Raw genomic sequence first — 20,394 nt, forward strand, 5'->3', positions numbered from 1 at the left:
TGACAGCGGCGGCGCGCGGCGCGGGCGGCGGCGCGGGCAAGGGGCGGGGCCAGGGCGGTGCGAGCCTGGCCGACTCCCCACCCCCCTCGGCCTCTCTCCGCCGTAGCCGCCGACTCTCCACCCCTTCCCCCAGCGGATTGGCCGCCGACCTGCCGGGGGCCGGGGCGCTGGGGCCGCCTCCTCTCCACCCCCTTTCTAGGGGTTATTTTTCCTGCAGCTTTTCTTTTCCTTGCTTGGCTCCTTTGGTGCTCTTTCTCTCGGCGTTATAGCTCAGGCGCGCAGCCGGTAGGCCTTCCTTACAGCCAAACTTGTTGTCTCAGGATATCCCGCCCCCTACTCATTCCCCAGCGCCCTCCCCTCAAAAACACGCTCCAGCACCCCTCGGAATTGCCACTAAAGAAAAAAGAAGGACTACCGCTTAAGGAAAGCGAGAGCGGTGGATGAGAGTGCGCAATGACCACAGCCGGCTTGGCGTGCCGACTGAACTGGCCGCTGCCCGGGCGCAGGGAGCATGCCTTTCCTGAGGCGCATCCGGACCCGGGCGCCCTTTTTCCCTGGCTTGGTCCCCATTGGCTGAGCCCCTGGTGACGCGCGCTGAGTGGTGGGAGAAAGGGGGCGGGGAAGGACCGCAAAGGCTGTCGGCCCTTGTAGTTTCTGGCGGCCGCGGCGGCCCCTCCCTGGCACCGCCTTCCCTCCCGCCCCCGACCGAGGCCGCGCTGCCAAGCGGAAAGCTGCCCAAGGGGGCGGTGGCGGCAGGGCGTGGCCCGGGCGGAGTGGGAGTTGAACTGAGCGAGAAGGAGGGGGAATGGGTGTTGTTTGCCTGGGCCTATCCGCCGCGCGGGACTGCCCCAAACCACCTCTGCCACCGCCTCCTCCGCTCCTAGCCGCTCCCCGCGGGGCCAGCTCACACCCGGAGCGCTCGGCGATTGAGCAGGCGGCAGCATGGGGAGGCGGGGTTTGCTGTCCTCCGGGTTTGAATGAACCCGGCTTCTTGGAGAAGCTCCTTCGCCTTTCCTTTCTTTGCTCACCTCCCTCCTTGAGGCCCCCCGCTCCAAATCCGGGGCCTGCTTTCCCACAGAGAAGGATCTTCCATTTTATTTGTTATCTCTGGATGGCTGCAGGAGCAGAGCGATGACCCTCCTTCTAAGGTTGCATCGTGTTTTGCCGAATAGCCCGCATGGTTTGTGGACTTCTTATCTGACTCACAAGATTCTCAAGGTGAATAAAAGCTCAGCTCCACTTGGGTCAGCGCTGGTCACTGTTCAGCCTAAGCTTCTGGGCAGGCGGAATTGACATCTGATGGCACGAAGCATCATATTGTCAGAGGCACTTGAGCAGTCTCTAGACCCCAGCTTTCCTCCAAAGTCCTGAAGTCAGGATGATGCCATGGGATATAAAAAGCGCCTGCTTAAGTGTATCAAAGGTGGAAGTGAATTGCTAATGTAAACATTGGCCTTGGGGGCCAGGCGCCCTTGCACACCCAGGCTCACTGCCACCCACTTCCTTTTTTACCTGGGCTCCACACACAGCTTTGAGCGTTTTTGTCTCCTGAGTTGAGGTCTGACATGTTGCAAGGGTGAGGTCCCAGGTGCTGCACTTGCATTTCCTTTGCTTGTTAAACTAATTACAACAATCGCTGATGACAAGGACAGCAGTGCAGCAAGACTAAGCAATGCGAATAAAGAATTACATGCTATTGTCTATGCCTTCTTAATGAAAAGAGCCTAAAAATCCTTAGGAAACGTGCTTTCCCCTCACCATGTACAATACAGAAAGCTTAAAAGTACTTCTTGCATGTACAGACACACTATCTTCAGGTTGTTCTTTTTTTCCAATTCACTACGATGAAGGAAGACATTTTGCAGTCTTATGAATTGGGGCATTCCCTGTATTTTTATTTTTCTCTTCATTGATTTTAGAGAGAGAGAAATAGAAACATCGATGAGAGAGAACATTGATTGGCCACCTCCTGCATGCCCCCCACTGGGGATCTGGCTCACAACCTGGGCATGTGCCTTGACAGGGAAACTGGCGACCTCCTGGTGCGTGGGTGGATGCTCAACCACTGAGCCACCCTCAGCTGGGTGACTGTAGTTTTCTTACATTACAAAATCTGCTTCAGAGGGGCAATGTCACTAGCTCTGAACCACAGGTTAAAAAAGAATGCTCATCCATTCAGTATGCATCTACAAAGTGTCCTAAATATTCTGTACTCTGTATTTAATAGGTAATACTGGTATTCATGAAACATACTGCAAGGTAAGAAAAACAAATTTTCTCTACCTTTTTTAGCTGAGAGTCCTGTAATAAAAGATTAACAAGAGAAAAAACAATTTTATTAACATGTATACCTTATCTATACATGTATCATAAACAGGGGAAAATAAATAACTCCTTACAGTGGCTTAGAATTCGGGTTTAAGTAATCATCTTAATAGGAAAAGTTGGAGAGGATATGTATGCCTCTTGGGGCGGGGGCAGAAAATAATTTTTTGGAAAGATGAATGGGCCTATAGCAAAATAGATGGGAATTATAATAGTCTGTGACAAATTGTTGTCTGATGTGGTATAGACATCTAGTCTCCTCTCCTGTGATAAGAGTCAGTCTTCCCTGGTTGATGAAACTCCCAGAGAGGGAATTTATGACAACTGAGTCCCTTTCAGAGGATCTGTCTATAGGCAGATAAGGGGAGGTGAGAGGAAGCCTGCATTTGTTGGTTTTCAAGTGCCTATGGATGAAAATAATCTGTGTGCCACAGTGACATATTCTGCTACCCTTCAATAGTTAACAAACCCTGATTTTTAGGGTGGGCCAAAGCTTCTGATACCGGCTGAGCCATGACACCTGGGGCAGGCAACTAATTACTTAAAATCATTTCTCAGGCACCATCATTTTATCTACATAATAGAAGGTTTAGCTAGATGAGATAGCTCCAAAATTAGAATCATTCTTACACCATCTTTCTAATTTAAGCTATGTACCATCTATATTATGATTGACTTAATGTTATTCTTTAAACCATTTTACTTTTATTCTTGGTATAATTAATTTAAGAAGTTAATATCACCACTGTATGGGAAAAGCCAGTATTATAGCTATAGGAGTAAGTATAAAGTCAACAAAATTCTCAGCCTCAGGCCAGTGAGGGTGGTTTCTTTCCAGAGGAAGAAGTTTGTTAAAAAAGATTTCTTCCTACATTCATATTTCCCATAGAACAGTCATTTTGAAGTTTTTTCATCATGATTCACAAGAATAAATATACTTTGTATCATGACCCAATGTGTATACATATACAAAAGAAATGGGCATTTTTATTCAAAATATTTAATGACATTGAGCACAGATCACTTATATCAAACACTGCCTTAAAGCTCTAGGGTATCCTAGAAGCCCCCTGCCATGCCTTCCCCTTGTAGTTGCTGGTGGAAAACTCCTGAGGGTGGGGATGGGAGTCAGACACTATTTATTTGTTTAGGGGTAACAACTTTTAGAGTCATATCAATGTGTATTAGTTAAATATCTACCAATTATGTTAACTGAAACAAAACTTCAAGAAAAAATTATTAGTCTCCCTACTCTTCCCTCCCTTCCCCCTTTTAAAAAAATTCTAGTAGCAACCCAGAGTTTGAAAAAAACTGTATCCTATGGTCTTTTATAAATCTCCTTCCCATCTTTGTAGAGCAGAAAGTTCATATTTCTAATTATACTGCAAAGCAAGTCTAGAATCTAGGTAGATTTCTTGTGCATAGCTCTGCATACCTAAATCAACTCTCAGTCTATATTTGGAAAAAGTTGCTGGGATTTTTCACAGGTCTCTATCAGGTATAAAATATCTACAGGTCATCACTTTCTAGGGCCTAGCATTTCTCAATTGACCATTCATTCATTCAATCAACAAGTCATATATACTCATACTGAAACCACTACTCCTGCCCCCCAGTGCAAACCCTTAGCTCTTTGAGGGCAAAGGCCAGAGCTTTTAATCCCTCACAATGCTAAGGGTACATTTAGTAAGACTTTAGTAAGTATGTTTATGAATGAATGTAACAGAAACAGCTCCAGAGAATACTTAATATTATAGGAGAAGAAACTGAAGCCCAGATATGATAGGTGACTTGAATTTTGAATATGAAAGGGACCAATTTTAAGTGTTTCCTTCAGGAAGTTGCTTGATGAAATAATTATTAAACTGCTTCATTTTGTCTTTGGGAAGCAGAAAGCAAAAGGTTTGGAGAAGCCACAAACCAGAGAAAGGTCAAAGTTTAACAACCACCTCTGTCCAGGCTCAGTGTATAGTGCATAGTTCCTATAATAATAAAACCCTGATAGTGTCAAAACTGCATTAAAAAATAAATTCTTGCCCTGGCTGGTTTTGCTCAATGGTTAGAGCATTGGCCCACAGACCAGAGTCACGGGTTCAGTTCTGATCAAGGGCATTTACCTTGGTTGTATGTTTGGTCCCTGGCCCTGGTTAGGGTTGTGCAGGAGGCAACTAATCGATGTCTCTCTCTCTCTCTCTATCTATCCTTCCCTCCCTCCCTCCCATTCTGTCTGAAATTAAATGGAAAACTATCCTTGAGTGAGGATTGAAAAATAAATAAATTTTTAAATTCCAACAGTAATTGTTTTCAGGAAGCAGAGACAGTTTTCAAAACTTAATTGCAATATAATTGGGACCCAAATACAGAATGTTTATGCGGAAATAGAAGCAACTGTACATGTGTAGGCCTTATAAGAGTTACAAATAAAGTTTGTTACTAACACTGTCAATTCATGAATAAAGGTTGACCCTCAGATTGCTTGTATTTCTACAGAAAGAGTTGATGACATGGCTGTTCCTCATATGCACCTAGCAACTTCAGAAGATTTTACTCACAATTTTTAAATGTGATTTTAACTCAGTTACATTTATTGTTAATTCATATTTGCACATAATTAATAGCTATTGGCAGTTAATGGGGCATAATATAAATACCTATTGAATATTTCATATCAATTTATAGAAGTATAATGAAACTCGTGGTTCACACACACACACAACACACACAAAAGAGATTTGATCAGTATGCAAGTTGAAACATGGATAATTTTCTTAAGACTATATAAAATTAGCGATTAAACATTATGAAAATATAGAACAAAATTTCCTGGTGTGTTTGCAACTGTAACTTTCCAAAGCATGCCAATTCCATATGTTTTTTTTTTTATTAATAAAGGAATCTTCATTGAATTTTTGTTTAGAGAGAATAAGCACTTAAATCAAAGTACTTGGATTTAAATTCTGGTTTGCTTGTTACTAAAAGAGTAACCTTGAACAAGTGACTTTAACTCCTCTGAGTCTCATACCTTCATCTACAAAATGATGAAGTTGACAATATTACCATCTCATGGTGGTGTGTTAAGAACCAAATGAGAGGAAAACTTCTCAGGATAGCTCTTGCACGTGGTAAACTCTCATTAAATGTTATCTATTATTTTTATCATTATTATTACTAAAATACATGAGTTTCAACAAGCCAAACACAGAGGTAGATAAATAAAAACCCTCTCTTTTCCCATCCACCTCTATTCCAAACACCAAATTCATTAGTAATAACTGATTGACAAATTCTCTCTTACTTTTCTCTGGCTTACACCCATTATACATATAAGCATATAAGCATATCATACACATACATATAATGTGTGTGTATGCTTTCTTTTCTTTTTCTTTTTTATTGATTTGAGAGAGAGAGTAAGGGAGAGAGAGAGAGAAACATCAATGAAAAAAAAACATCCATTGACTGCCTCCTGCATGCTCCCTACTGGGGATGGAACCCACAACCCAGGCATGTACTCTGACCAGGAATCAAACCAACAACCTCCAGGTGCACAGTATGACACTCAACCAACTGAGCCACATAGGCTAGGGCTGCATGACTTCTTAATGTAAATTTGTGCACACACATGCATGTGAACATAAAGACACTGATATGTGCAAACTTACTATTTTTTTAACCTTAATATACAATGGCCATATTTCCAGGCCAAAAAATATAAATCACTATTTTCATAGACTTTACTACTCCATTGTATGAATATATATATATATATATATATTTTTTTTTTGCATTTTAAAAAATCCTCACCCAAGGACATTTTTCCATATTTTGTTCAGATAGAGTGGGAGGGAGAGAGAGAGAAACGTGGACGTGAAAGGGACACATCGAGTGGCTGCCACCCGCACGACCCAACCAGAGCCGGGGACAAACTGCAACCGAAGTACCTGCCCTTAGCAGGAATTGAACCCGGGACTCTCTGGACCACAGGCCGACACTCTAACCACTGAGTCAAACCGGCCAGGGCATGAATATATTTCATTCAACTAAAATATCCCTATAGATAGCCACTCAAATTGTTTACTGTTTACACCCTACCATCAATAATTTGTATTATGCTTCTTTATACTGGTACTTGCCAAAATATTCTTTTATATTAGTATTTTTATTTTGGTAGAAAGATTTCCAACATTGGGATCGCTGTCACAAAGTGTATGAATATCTAAATTTTAATACATATAGTAAGATGACAATACAAAAAAGTTATTTTATTTCACATATTCACTGGCATGAGTGCGCTAATGTCCCTATAATTTCATCAGTATTAATTGTTTCTGGCCTTGTAAATTACTGCAGATCTGATGGGTAAAGAGCGTATTTGCCTGACTGCCAGAGAGGTTGAGGCTCTCTTCATTTGCTTAGCGGACATGTGCATTTCCCACTGCAGCAAACTGCCCTCTCCTACCCTTGCCCTTTCATTTCCTAAAGGGTTGTTTGTTTGCTTGTTTTTATTCTTACCCGAGGACATTTTTTTCCATTTTTTGTTCAGATAGAGTGGGAGGGAGAGAGAGGAAGAGAGAGAGAAAGAGAGAGAGAGAGAAACATGCACGTGAAAGGGACACATGGAGTGGCCGCCACCCGCACGACCAACCAGGGCCGGAGACAAACTGCAACCGAGGTACGTGCCCTTAGTGGGAACCGAACCCGGGTCTCTCTGGACCGCAGGTCGAAACTCTAACCACTGAGCAAAACTGGCCAGCACTAAAGGATTGTTTTTTTAATAATGTCTAGGATTCGAACGGATATGATAATATCAAGCCTTTGCTTATCACATATGTTGCTAATACATTTCCTCCAATATATTGTCCTTGGTCTTTTGCCATATATTCTGTACAATATGCTTTGAAACCTTATTTTAGAAATGATAATGCCAACCTAAATGAGTGCTTTTCATAGTTCATTAAAATATGTTTATATATAGGGATACGATACCTTTTGTACTATATAGGTAGAATTGTTTTTGCCACTAGAGTAGGAATGAGTCATTATCTCTCCACCCACACTCCACCTCTCCTTAATTCACCCCCCTTGTCCCTTACACCCATAATCCTAAGTGCCCACAAGAGTGCCTAGACCATCACAGGCATTCAGTACATATTTACTGAGTCAGTGAACTTTCAAATTTCAATATGTGATCTATAAAAATAAAGTTCCGCCCTGGCCGGTTTGGCTCAGCGGTTAGAGCGTCAACCTGCGGTCCAGAGAGACCCGGGTTTGGTTCCCGCTAAGGGCACATACCTCTGTTGCAGTTTGTCCCCGGTCCTGGTTGGTCGTGCGGGTGGTAGCCACTTGATGTGTCCCTTTCACGTCGATGTTTCTTTCTCTCTCTCTCCCATTCTATCTGTACAAAAAATGGAAAAATGTCCTCAGGAGAGGATAAAAAATAAAGAAATAAAAATAAAGTTCCCCTGTCAGCACAAAATGGAATTATTCTTTATCAAATTTGCAAGTATTTAGAATGGTCTGAACTGAAACATAGACTATCAAATTCACCAGGGGTGCAGGTAGAGGTATGTATACTGAAGGGAGCACCCCAAATATTATAAACCGTTATTCTCCCCCGCAGCTGCAGGCATTGATTTTCATGATGGTTTTGGGTTCTCTGAACTCTTCTGAGGGCAGCTAGTAGTAATAATATTCACGTCTATTTCCTTATTTATTTTTATTTTTTAGTTTTTAAATTATAGTTGACATTCAATTTTATCTTATATTAGTTTCAGGTGTGCAGCATAGTGGTTAGACATTTATATAATTTATGAAGTGATCCCCCTCTTAAGTCTAGTGCCCACCTGGCACCATACATAGTTATTATAATATTGACTATATTCCCTATAAGGCACTTTACACCCTTAAAGCTCTTTTGTAACTACCAAGTAGTACTTCTTAATCCCTTACCCTTTTATTATTTATTTCCATTTATAACATTTTTCTTTTCACAAGAACCTCAGTCATATGTAACAGTGAAATAATAATAAATAATAAGTTGGAATTTAAAAATAAGAGCCAATAAAAAAGAGAAAACAAATATAACCATCAATAGTGTCAACAGATATGTTTTATCTGAGCTTTAATTTTGATTCTAACCTTCCTAGTGACCAGAGCAAATAAAGAAATATGATTGGTTGTATAGGTCTCCTGATCAGAAAGGAGGAAAGTACCAGTTTTTCATAGAAAGCAAAGCTCTTTTTGGCTCCAAAGATTGATAACAATTTTGTAAATGCTACTTGCATGTTAGGGCTATGAATTTGCTATGTCAGGCATTTAAAATGCTTGGAAGAATTAATTGTATTAAATGTAATAATGTGGTTTGAAATATATAATGAATTTAAATTAATTTCCCATATGAGATTGTTTAGAAAAAATTATATGTGAATTTTGAGATTAATATAGCATTAATGAAAGATCAGATTAAAGTAATTTTCTTATTTTAGTCAAATACTTCTAGAGTTTGGCAAGAAGATTTGCAAACTGGACTTGAAGGTTTGCAAAAATTGTGACTTTAATAAATTGAATGCTAATTTAAAACCCCAAACTCTATAAATTTATTGTTCTAAACTGTCCAAATGTTTCCCTTGGACATTTAAAAAAGTCACACTAACACCCATAAGATAACTAAAGGAATCAACTCAAAATGAGGTATCTAAGAATTTCTGTGAGTGCCAAAGATTTTAGTTGTTAGGTTTTAGTTTCAGTCCTTCTTTCTAATAAATCAGAATCAATTATCTTCCAAGGCTGCTTTGTTTTGTGATACACCAAATCCTTAGTTGAAGTATATCAGCCAAACAGGGCTCAGGGGAACAAACAGCCAGTTCATCTGAGAGTGAATTCCAAATTTAAAAATATGATATAAAGAAGAGAGAAGGAATGTGAAACCCAGCATTTGTTTTAAATTGTTCAGGATTCTTTCCTGGTTTGTCAAGCCAATATTCTTCCTGCCTACCCAGATTCTTGTGGGGCTATGAAAATGCAAATTTATTAAGAACATCAATAACAGAGTTTGTGCAGCTTGGCTAATAGCTGAGCGAGGTCAAGCAGAATGAGCCTCGGCTGTGCGGGAGGCTGGAAAGCAAGTGCTTCCATCCTAGCTCCCAGGCTGGTTACTTAACTGCTCTTATTTCCTGATCTATATGTAAATTCTTCATCATCATTCCTACCACATAGGTTATTAGGAAAATTGTATGAGGTAATCTCCATAGCGGGCATTTAATAATTAATTAGGATTTCTTTTCCTTTCTAGTTCACAGAGTTTTTATTATATTTCATGAGAATTAAGTCTTCGATTTTGCTACTCTCCTAGTTTTAAAATGTAGTGAACAATTTAAGCGAATGAAAGGTGCTTTCCATGAGTAAATAATAGCTTCTCAGGTCATCAGTGGCACTTTTGGGTCTCAGCATCTATGTGTATTTCATTTTTTAAAGCAATTTGCTCTAAAGCTTACAGAAAACGATTTAATGTAATGGAGGGAAAAAATGTCTCCACGTATCTCCAAAAGAATCTGAACTCTGAAGTTTACTAATTTTTCTACCTGAAAGACTGAGTGATGAGATTGTCCAACGAAGGGAAAAGGCCTAGGCAGGCATGAGGGACTCTTTGGTATACATATAGCCGTGTGCGGGAAAAGTGGGGTGTGCGGGAAAAGTGGGGTGAGCGGAAAGGCAAGGAGAGCTGCAAGGCTGAACCCTGCGGGAACACCCCGCTTGGCTTCCCTCCGAAGGGCATATCACGGAGTGTGGCGGGCTCTGGAGAAGATGCCTGGGCTTGGGGTGCTTCTGTGCGCCTACCCCGCCAGAGATGACGAACTTCTGGGCAGGACACAGAGGGTCCTGAAAAAGATAAACCAGAAGGCAAAGGGCTGAGAGGAATTCATGCAAAGAAAGAATATAAATGGCAAAGGTGACCAAAAAAAGACAGTGCGGGAGCATAGTTAGCCAATTCAGTGAGCTCTTCCTATAAAGATTTTTTCCAGATGTGATGAGTGGCTTGGGAAAAGCTAGATTAAGAGTGTGATCATGGAGGGGTAATACCCACCAAGGGGCATAGGCACGGTCGTATATAAGCAAGGACAGCTGTAGGAGTGCTGTCTTCCTTTGGTACATGGTATCTGAAATGTGCCAGGAAGCCTTTTTGCTAAGTCCTGCCAAATCCGTCTGCTGACACATCATGCGATGTGAATGACATCACCACAGAAAAAGCAGGAAGCATCTCCCAGGATTATGAAGTCTGGGCTGGGAAACAAATATGGACACAACATGATTGGTCTGCAACAGTGAGCTGAATATAATAGCAATGAGAAATTTCCACAGGATAAATGCAAAGTTTTCAATAAATAAGTTTAGAAAGAGGGTTGCTTCGATCTCTGTCAAGCAAGCCAAACCTGGAATGCTCTTGAAGAAGGACCAGAGGAAGGGGACCAGCCAGAGTTAAAAGCATTGAGGATGATTGGGAAACAATACTGACTAAGACAGCCTTCAGATACTTTCAGACCTATTAGATGGAGAAGGATTAGGTTTATTTTATGTAGTTTCAGAGGACTGAACAAGGTCAGTAAGTGGATCTTGCCAGGAGGTAGATTTTGGCACAGTATAAAAAGAACATCTGAAGAATTAGAACTATATGAAAGGAAACAAAAACCCTGTGGGGTGGTGAGCTCCTCTTAATTGGAGATATTCAAGCACAGTCTGAACTACCAGTACTTATCAGGAATGTTGTCAAAGAGGATTTATGTATCTGAAAGCAACAGAGGCAGATCAGATTCTGTGGAGACCAAAGATATTTAATTTGGGGAGCCCTTTTTAAGAAGAAAGAATACAAAATTATGAATAAAAATTAGAGACCCTTGGAAAGAACTTTTTTATAAGTGAGGAATCCTTGAAACTTAAGCTTCATTAGCTTTGTCATAAATTCACATGAAGGATGTCAGTTGATTCAAACATGTAAGATTTGAATTTGTTTTAAATAATAAATAATTCTTCTTAATTTTAGAATTATTATTCTTTTATCTACAGGACAGCATAAAGGTAGCAGAAAGAGAGAAGTAAAATTAGATTCATTTAGGTTCCTAGCTTGCCTCTGTGTTTTCATAGCTGGGTAACCATGGGAAAATTACTTAACCTCTCTGAGCCTCAATTCCTTCATCTGTAAAATGCAGGTAATGATCTCTATCGTGAAATATTTGTTTGGGAAAAGTTAAATAAAATTGTATGTAAAGCTCTGTGTAATTAATGACAGCTAAATTGAAGGACTAATAAGATTTGGGTAGTCATAAGGAAAAGTTTACCTAAAATGCCATTTGGAATTATGTCACTCTGAAGATAATGAATGACTTTGTTTCACATGCCCTAATTTAAGGCATAAGCCTTAAAAGTTCATGAAATGACACAAAGCCACAATATTCACATTAGGCTTTAGACAACTAGCTTGTAAACAAACTAGAAAAATCATTTACAGAACTGATTGGCCAAGATAAAAACCGTTGTCTTTCTTGTCCCCTCTTCACTCTTCCAAAGTTTGGGGTCAGAATCAAGGACTAGGACATTTCTGGTCACTCCATCCCCCAAAAGCAGGTTGGCCAAGTTCAGGCACACACAGGTGGGTGACATTATCTGGAGGGTAGTGACTTAGCAGGAGTTCCTGTGCATGACACAACGCTAGATCACCATTCATCTAGAAGACCTGTTAGTGCAAGAGATATTCTTAGTCAGAAGTGATGGCATCACCTGGAAGCCTGTTAGAAATGCAGAATCCCAGGCCTACCCTTGCATTTTAACAAAAGCACCAGGTCATTTGAGGCACAGCAAAGTTTAAGAAGTGCCAATCTAGGGGGACTTCCGGTCAAGATGGTGGCATAGGTAAATGCAGTACTCGCCTCCTCCCACAACCACATCAAAATTACAACTACAGAACAACCATTATTCAGAACTGCCTGAAATCAAGCTGAATGGAAGTCCTACAACTATGAAATTAAAGAAGAATCCACATCGAGACTGGTAGGAGGGGCGGAGGCGCAACAGGCTGGTTCCACACCCACGTGTGGACGATACAAATCAGGAGGACACCTCAGCTGTGAAGGTTCTACCTGAGGAGCAAGGGGTCCCCACCCCATATCAAGCACCACAGCTTGGGGTTCCAGTACCAGGAAAAGAAGCCCCCATAACTTCTGGCTATAAAAACCAGTAGGAACTGAGGCTGCGGGAGGCTGAGGCTGCTGCAATCTCAGGCAGTTTCTCTTAAAGGGCCAGAACACGGACTTACTTAGACCCACCCCCTCCAGGCTCCAGGGTGGGAGGGGCAGCCTGAAAGACACGAGAGGCCTATAGGGAAGAACTGAGTTGTCTGTCATTGGGGCAAGAGCTGTAGGGCAGCTTTCTCCCACAAGCATGCTGGTGGAGGCCATTGTTCCTGTGGTGAGCCATTCCCCTACAGGGCAGTCGGTCATGCGCTGTATCTGGGCCTCCAGCAACCTGGCTCACACTGTTCGCCCCACCCAACTTTCAGGCTCACTCAAGCTGTTTCCAGTGGCTTTGTCATAGAATTGGCCTGCTTGGCTCTTGCTTCAGATTTTCCTAAATTCTCTCAAACAAATAGCACCTGGACTCAGTGAGCCCCATGCCTCTAGCTAACTGGCCCCAGGCCTGGCACTAAAAGCAGCCAGCTTTGGTTTACAGCTTGGTTTTGCTTGGGCACCTCCAAGCCCAGCACAAGAAGCAGCCATCTGCAGATCACTTTGTAGGTTATGCCTGATGGTCCCAAGTAGAACACAGGCAAAGTCTGACCTTACCCCAGAGCCAGCACACCCAATAGACAGCTTCAGACCACATTGAAGTACTACCACCCAACCACCTCCACAACAACACCTCAAGGAATGGATTCATTGGGTACCAGAGCACTGCTGAAGTAAGTCTTGCTCTGTGTGGTGGGCCCTGCACAGCTGATCCTCCAAGATAGTCAGAGGTCAGTGGTCAGTGGGTACAGCCAGTCCTTGCAGCTGATCAGCCTGAGTAAATCCCTCCCATTGATGCACCAACAGCAATCAAGACTCAATTACAACAGAAAGGTGTACAGTCCACATGAGGGGTGCACCTCAAAGGCCCAGCTGGGATGACCAGACAGGCTGTGCCACTGGATCCTACAGGATGCCTACTATATATATAATAGGCCACCCTGGGAAGCCCAGGAGACATAGAAGTTCTACCTAATACATAGAAACAAACACAGGGAAGCAGCCAAAATGAGGAGACAAAGAAGCATGCCCCAAATGAAAGAATAAAACAAAATTCCAGGAAAAGAACTAAACAAAATGGAGATAATCAATCTAACAGATGCAGAGTTCAAAACACTGGTATAAGGATGCTTAATGAACTTAGTGAGAATGTCAAGAAACTTAGTGAGACCCTCAAGAGCATAAAAAAAGGACCAGTCAGAACTGGAGGACGCACTAACTGAAATAAAGAATAATTTACAGGGAATCAATAGTAGAGTAGATGAAGCTAAGAATCAATCCATTGACTTAGAATATAAGGAAGCAAAAAACACCCAATCAGAACAAAGAATCCAAAAAAAATGTGGACAGTGTAAGGAGCCTTTGATATCTTCAAGCATACCAACATTCACATCATGGGGGTGCCAGAAGAAGAAGAGAGCGAGCAAGACATTGAAAACCTATTTGGAAAAATAATGACAGAAAGCTTCCCTAACTTGGTGAAGGAAACAGACATACAAGTCCGGAAGCACAGAGAGTCCCAAACAAGATGAATCCAAAGAGGTCCACACCAAGATACATCATCAAAATGTAAAAGGTTAAAGGCAAAGAGAGAATCTTAAAAGGAGCAAGAGAAAAGCAGTTAGTTACCTACAAGGGAGCTCTCATAAGACTGTCAGCTGATTTCTTCTGAGACATTTTGCAGGCCAGAAAGGAGTGGCAAGAGATATTCGAAGTGAGGAAAGCAACAACTGACAACCAAGATTACTCTATCCTACAAAACTATCATTTAGAGTCGATGGCCATATCAAGAGTTTCCCAGACAAGAAAAAGCTAAAGGAGTTCATCACCACCAAACCAGTATTATATGAAATGTTGAAGGGTCTTTTTGAAGAATAGAAGAACAATAATATAAACAATAAAATGGCAATTAATACATATCTATCAACAATCGAATCTACAAACAAAATGAGCAAGCAGAACATAGATTCAGAGATACAGAGAGCGTTTTGTTGGTTGCCAGATGGGAGAGGAGTTGGGTGAAAAAGATGAAGGAATTAGGAAGTACAAATTGGTTGTTAGACTAATGAACCTCAAAGGGAAGGAGGAAGGGAAGGCAGGAAAAGATAAACCAAAGAACTTATATGCATATATGCATAACCAATGGACCCAGACAATAGTGTGGGGAAGGCAGGAGGGGGTGGGAGAGGGGAGGAGGAGTTCAATGGGGGGAAAGTAAGGGGGACATCTGTAATACATTCATCAATAAAGATAAGTTTAAAAAGAAAAAGAAAGTGCCCTGGCCGATTTGGCTCAGCAGTTAGAGCGTCGGCCTGCGGTCCAGAGAGACCCAGGTTCGGTTTCCGCTAAGGGCGCGTACCTCGGTTGCAGTTAGTCCCTGGCCCTGGTTGGTTGTGCAAGTGGCAGCCACTCGATGTGTCCCTTTCACGTCGATGTTTCTCTCTCTCTCTCTCTCTTCCTCTCTCTCCCTCCCACTCTATCTGAACAAAAAATGGAAAAATGTCCTCGGGTGAGGATAAAAAAAAAAAAGAAAGAAAGTTAAAAAAAAAGTGCCAATCTATTCTACAATGTAACTGGCTTTCCCCCCTGGTGCTGTGCATTTGAGGTTCCCTTCTTTGGGATCTTGGAATTAATTTTCTTCTATGAGGTTAGAGAGGTGAGAAAGAGCAAGGGGCCCGCTGTTTCTAGGGAGAACACCCAGTCCACCTCAGTCTCAATGACCTTGCATTCTTTGGATTCTCTTCCTTGCATGCAACTCATGAGATAAGATAGTTCAAACCTGAGATAGCAAGATAAACTTGGTAGAAGGTCCAGCCATCTCTCTCTGGCTACCACATTCCTTTCCAAGAGGTAGAAGAGAAAAGATGGGACCAGGGGTTATCTCCCACTCCAGAGAGAAACTGTCTCTGTAAACTACTCTTCTCTTTTCCTCTTCCCCTCCCCCTTCCTCTCCTCTATCAGCTGGGCAAAATAAGCCAGGGTACAAATTATTTGGGAAAGACTCCTCCAGCACTGGAAAGAAAGGCCAAGGTGATAGGCCCTACTAGCACAGGGACTCTATCTTTTTCTACATAATTGTTGTGTTCTGGATCTGCTTTTCCTGGGCTTGGCTGTGACCTTACAGAACAAGGGGAGGGAACAAGAGAAACCTATTAGGCCAGAATTACTTCTAAACTTCCTGTCTAGACAAAGTCATCCTCCATCTGTCCCAGCACAGCTTTCCAGGGGGGCATTGGGAAGCTTTGGAAAGCTTAGCTAGTACTGAAAGACAGGCCTTTGCTGGCATTGACTCTGGGCATATATTAAGAGTAAACACTGCCCTGGCTGGTTTGGCTCAGTGGTTAGAGTGTCGGCCTACGGACCAGAGAGACCCAGGTTCGGTTCCCACTAGGGGCACGGATCTCAGTTACAGTTTGTCCCCGGCCCAGGTTGGGGTCTTGTGGGTGGCAACCACTCGATCTCTCTCTCTCTCTCTCTCTCTCTCTCTCTCTCTCTCTCTCTTCCTCCCTCTCTCCTTCCTGCTCTATCTGAAGAGGAATGCAAAAATGTCCTTGGGTGAGGATTTAAAAAAAAGAGTAAATACTTATTTAGCACTCAGTATGCTGTATATAAGTATTTTATATATATCAACTCATTTAATACCCCAGTAATCCTATAAGGTATGTACCAAAGTTGTTCCCATTTTACAGATGTGGAATCAGAGGCACTCAAAGTTGAAATAATTTGCAAAGTGGCCCAGAAAATAAACAGTAGAGCTGGGATTCAAACCTAGGCAAATCAAGCCAAGACTGCACTTAACTCGCCTCTGACATTCTCTCAGGAACCTGTAGGGGGCGTTGCCTGGTTTGGGTATTCCCACTTCCCCAGCCAGTTACCATCCTAATCGCATTACCATCCCATACAGAGCTCCTTTGTCAAAGCACAGCCACAGATTTTAAACCACAAAGATGTGAATGACTATGGTTGTTTGTTTAGTTGACCAACCAGATTTACAAAGGAGAAAAGGAAGTATATTGTGGGCTCAGGAAGACTTCCCACAGCACTAGTTTTAAAAAAAAGAAAGAAAACTGAAGTCCACATAGAATAATCAGGGTAATCCAGTCAAAGTGAGACAAAGAGTTACTCTTTTCCTAAACGGAATTTTCTAAGGGTAGGATTTGCAAAAACAGAACCAATTAAATTTGTTTCCTGTCCTCAGTCACAGTTCTTGCTTTGGGTAAAACAAGCATGCTGTTTACAAAGTACTTTCACAGATGTCTACTCCCTGATTTTTACAGCACCCCATAGAGGCTGAGCATTTTTGCCTAAAGTTACACGGGAACCAAGTGGCAGCGTTCAGACTGAGCCTGGCCTGTGGAGGGGCAGACCAGACACTCGAGCTTCACCATCTGCTCTCTGTTTCCTTAGTGGTAAAGTGGGGTGGGAAGAAGTGTGAGAACCTCATACCTTACATCTGGACATTTCTACTCACCCAGAAACAACAGCTAGCAGGCAGGTACTGAGGGCTTTAAAGTGCACCAAATGCTGACGTAAGGATGTCACCTGGTATAACTCGTTGAATCCACAACAAATCAGTGAGGAGCAAGCCCCCATTTTGCAGATGAAGAAAGTGAGGTACAGAAGTTCATTTATCAGACTCACCATTTTAGCAAAGGCAGAGCTCATAGTCAAACCAGGACATCTGATTCTAGGAGCTGTTCTTTCATCCACCAAGTTCTCTGGCCTCTGCCGAAAAATTAAGATCGAATTGCTCAACAGAGAACCTGAAACGGGCAGGAGAGAATAACAGAATAATAGCGAACTAATCATAATGGGGCGCTAGTTGTAGTTATAAGAAATGTTGAACATCCTTGCTCTGTTAATCATGGTTGCTTTGTCCTGATTAAAGAAAGCCCATTCTCTGACCTGGCTGGGAGCCATATGCCCTGGACATTTACCTCTGGAATGCCGTCCATTCTCCTTACCCAAGAACTGCCCCTCATCACGGAAAGACTGACAACCTTGGAGTCTTGGGGGCGGTGCACTGGAGGCAGCCGACATTCCCCAGCTCCCATTACTCTCTGCAACCGTTTTGCCAGTTGATACTCACTTTGCCTACTTCCCATGTAATACCCAGTATAAGTGGACCGGCAATGTAGGGAGTGCAGAACAGTTTTTTGCAGGGTGATTTGGTGACTGTCCCATACTGCAGGTAATATTGGAACAAATGCTCATCTACGAGTCAACTTTGTCTCTGCTTAATTGGCTCAAGTAGTGACAGGCAGCCCGGACCCATGTGTTGTCCGGTTTCAAACCCAGCTGCATCAGTTCTTAGAAGCATCGGTGAATGGAAACATGTATACAACATGTTTATGATAAGAAAAAATAATTACAATACTTTCATTATGTTAATAATCATTCAAAGGGAAACAGAACTATCTTCTGGGTGCCAGCATGGAATATTAATGATTAGTAAATTAAAGTGCATCAGTTTATATGATCTAAACATCTTCTCTGTGAGAGGGTCTATGTCAGGTTTTATGGGGGCTCCAAAGATGATGAAGTCTGCCCCTGCCTTCGGGAAGCCTACAGGGAAGCTAGAGAGACAGCAGACCACCACGATACACACACATTTGTTGGCGGAAGAAACGTCCAAACCTGTAAATAAAATTTTATAAGAATTTATTTAAGCCAAACTGAGGACATGTTGTGGGAAACAAAATCACAAATGCTTCGGAGAACAACAGTTCTGCAGCTCCTTTTATACATTGGAAGTTAAGGATGGAACTTAAGGAAGATGACCTGGAGGCGGGAGAAAGTAAAGATGGAATTACAGGAGAGTTAACACAATTATGTGACTGCTTGAAAATGGTTAGGTTTATTTTAAAGGTTTATTGTGTTAACCTAGATCAGCGGTTCTCAACCTGTGGGTTGCAACCCCTTTGGGGGTCGAATGACCCGTTCACAGGGGTCACCTAAAACATAACAGTAGCAAAATTATAGTTATGAAGTAGCAACAAAAATAATTTTATGGTTGGGGGTCACCACAACATGAGGAGCTGTATTAAAGGGTTGCGGCCTTAGGAAGGTTGAGAACCACTGACCTAGAAGCACAGAAACAGTGGACAGAATGTGCTTAAGGCAAAGACAAACCTTTTACTAAAAGTTATGCGCCTGGGGTGTGACTACCCACAATGACCTGCCTCTTTAGGAATTTATGATCGATCACCTGGTGAGTTACTTTCCATAGAACCCCACAAAAGGTGTACAGCCCAGAAAGTATATATAAGAGTTAATGCAATCCTTGAAGACAGATATCACAGAGCCATAGGTGATTAATCACTAAATGAATCCTACAGTTGATAACTGCTGTCGGAGGTTAAGGCAAGGAGCCATCCTCCAGGCTGGGATTGTAAAGGAAATTTTGTCAGGGAGATAGTGTCTGCATAGGATCTCAGAGGATGCCAAAAAATGTGAATAGCTCTAGGGGACAGGAAGGGTGTTCCAGACAGAATGAACACTGAGCATAGGTGTGGAGGCAAAAAAAAAAAAAAAAAATTGCTGGAAGTGCACATTTGAGGTGGGGACAGTAAACATGACACCTGATAGGACATTCTCTCAGTGACAACTCCTCACCCCTCAGGGCTGCTGCTGTGGAGAACCCGTGGTAAAGTGCCCTGGTACTAACCAATATCTAATTCTCTACCTGTGCCTGCCTGCAGGGAACCTTTGGTAACACGTTTGTCCAAGGGATGGGCAACCCCTTCCACCAAATCTTGTGTTCCTCCCATACCCCGGCGAGTGCTGTCCGTAGGTGGATTCCTTCAGAAGCGTAATCAACCCAAGAGTTGTTGGCTCTAAGTCTTTTGGAAACTAAAGCCAGCAAATGTCACTGCAGCTCTTCGTTGTGCCTGGAAAGCTCTTCCTGCAGTGGCCTGCCACCCTGCATCTTCTTCAGGTCTCTGCTTAAATGTCACCGCTCCACGGCTCTTCTCCCAACCCCTGCCACTGGCTTCTTCCCTGCAGCATTTAAACTCGAGTCTCTCTTATCTTAGGAACACACACATGTGACAACCCAGACACTCCACCTAACACACACACCCTTCTGCCTCTTGCCCTGTCTTTCTCTTCCTCTTCACAGCCAAGCTCGTTGGGAAAATGTTCTATCCCCTTTTGTGCCCACCTCTTCATTTTCTGTTCAGTCTGGCCTCGACATTAGTCACTGAAACTTCTCTGTCTGCAGTCACCAGATTCCCTCTCCACGCCCCATCTCTCTGCACCCAACCTCACTGCAGGGCCCCACAGTTAGGCCAGGCTGTTGCCCCCACTCTTCCCTCTACGGCTTCTACTCATCCCAGCTGTTTCAGGAGCTCTTCTGGCCCCAGGAAAGCCCCACTCCACCCTCTTATCCACCCCTTCCATTACTGGGTGAGATGCCCTATGTTCTGGCATAGCATCTCATGCTTAATATTTATCTACAGTTTCCATATTGCATGGAGATTTCTTGTTTACTTGTGAGCCTCCCTTGCTAGACATTAACTAGCCAAGTCTATATGTCACAGTTCCTTGTACTGTATGTTTGAGTTATGAGTTAATGAACAGATCCATTACTCCCAAGTTTTCTTGTACTCTTTCGTAATCCTTTCCTCCCACCGTTCCCTGATTCCGATAGGCCCTCGTATTATATTGATCATTTTAACATTATCATACAGGCTGTGCTTTTCATAAAATGCAATTATGGTAACTTTACTTTGCATTATATAAATTAGGATGTATTACAACAACTATTAATTTGGATACAAACAACAGTCCATTT

The 20,394-nt window shown here is 42.5% G+C and overlaps 1 long non-coding RNA gene across 4 annotated transcripts; it reads right to left on the reverse strand.

Moving 5' to 3' along the window:
- Nucleotides 1-7,673: 7,673 nt before the first annotated feature.
- Nucleotides 7,674-19,940, reverse strand: LOC118620015. 4 transcript variants are annotated; one of them, XR_004957356.1, is made up of 4 exons: nucleotides 19,372-19,720; nucleotides 17,241-17,324; nucleotides 9,906-10,203; nucleotides 7,674-7,720 (listed from the first exon to the last, which is right to left on the reverse strand). It is a non-coding gene; the product is annotated as an uncharacterized LOC118620015 (long non-coding RNA). The 4 variants fall into 4 exon arrangements; XR_004957358.1 differs by lacking the exons at nucleotides 7,674-7,720; nucleotides 19,372-19,720 and adding an exon at nucleotides 19,762-19,940 and having other exon boundaries at nucleotides 8,866-10,203; nucleotides 17,241-17,362; XR_004957357.1 differs by lacking the exon at nucleotides 7,674-7,720 and having other exon boundaries at nucleotides 8,867-10,203; nucleotides 17,241-17,362; nucleotides 19,372-19,726.
- Nucleotides 19,941-20,394: the final 454 nt, after the last annotated feature.

This window comes from Molossus molossus, unplaced genomic scaffold, assembly GCF_014108415.1.
Source record: "Molossus molossus isolate mMolMol1 unplaced genomic scaffold, mMolMol1.p scaffold_m16_p_7, whole genome shotgun sequence".
NCBI classification, from domain to species: Eukaryota; Metazoa; Chordata; class Mammalia; order Chiroptera; family Molossidae; genus Molossus; species Molossus molossus.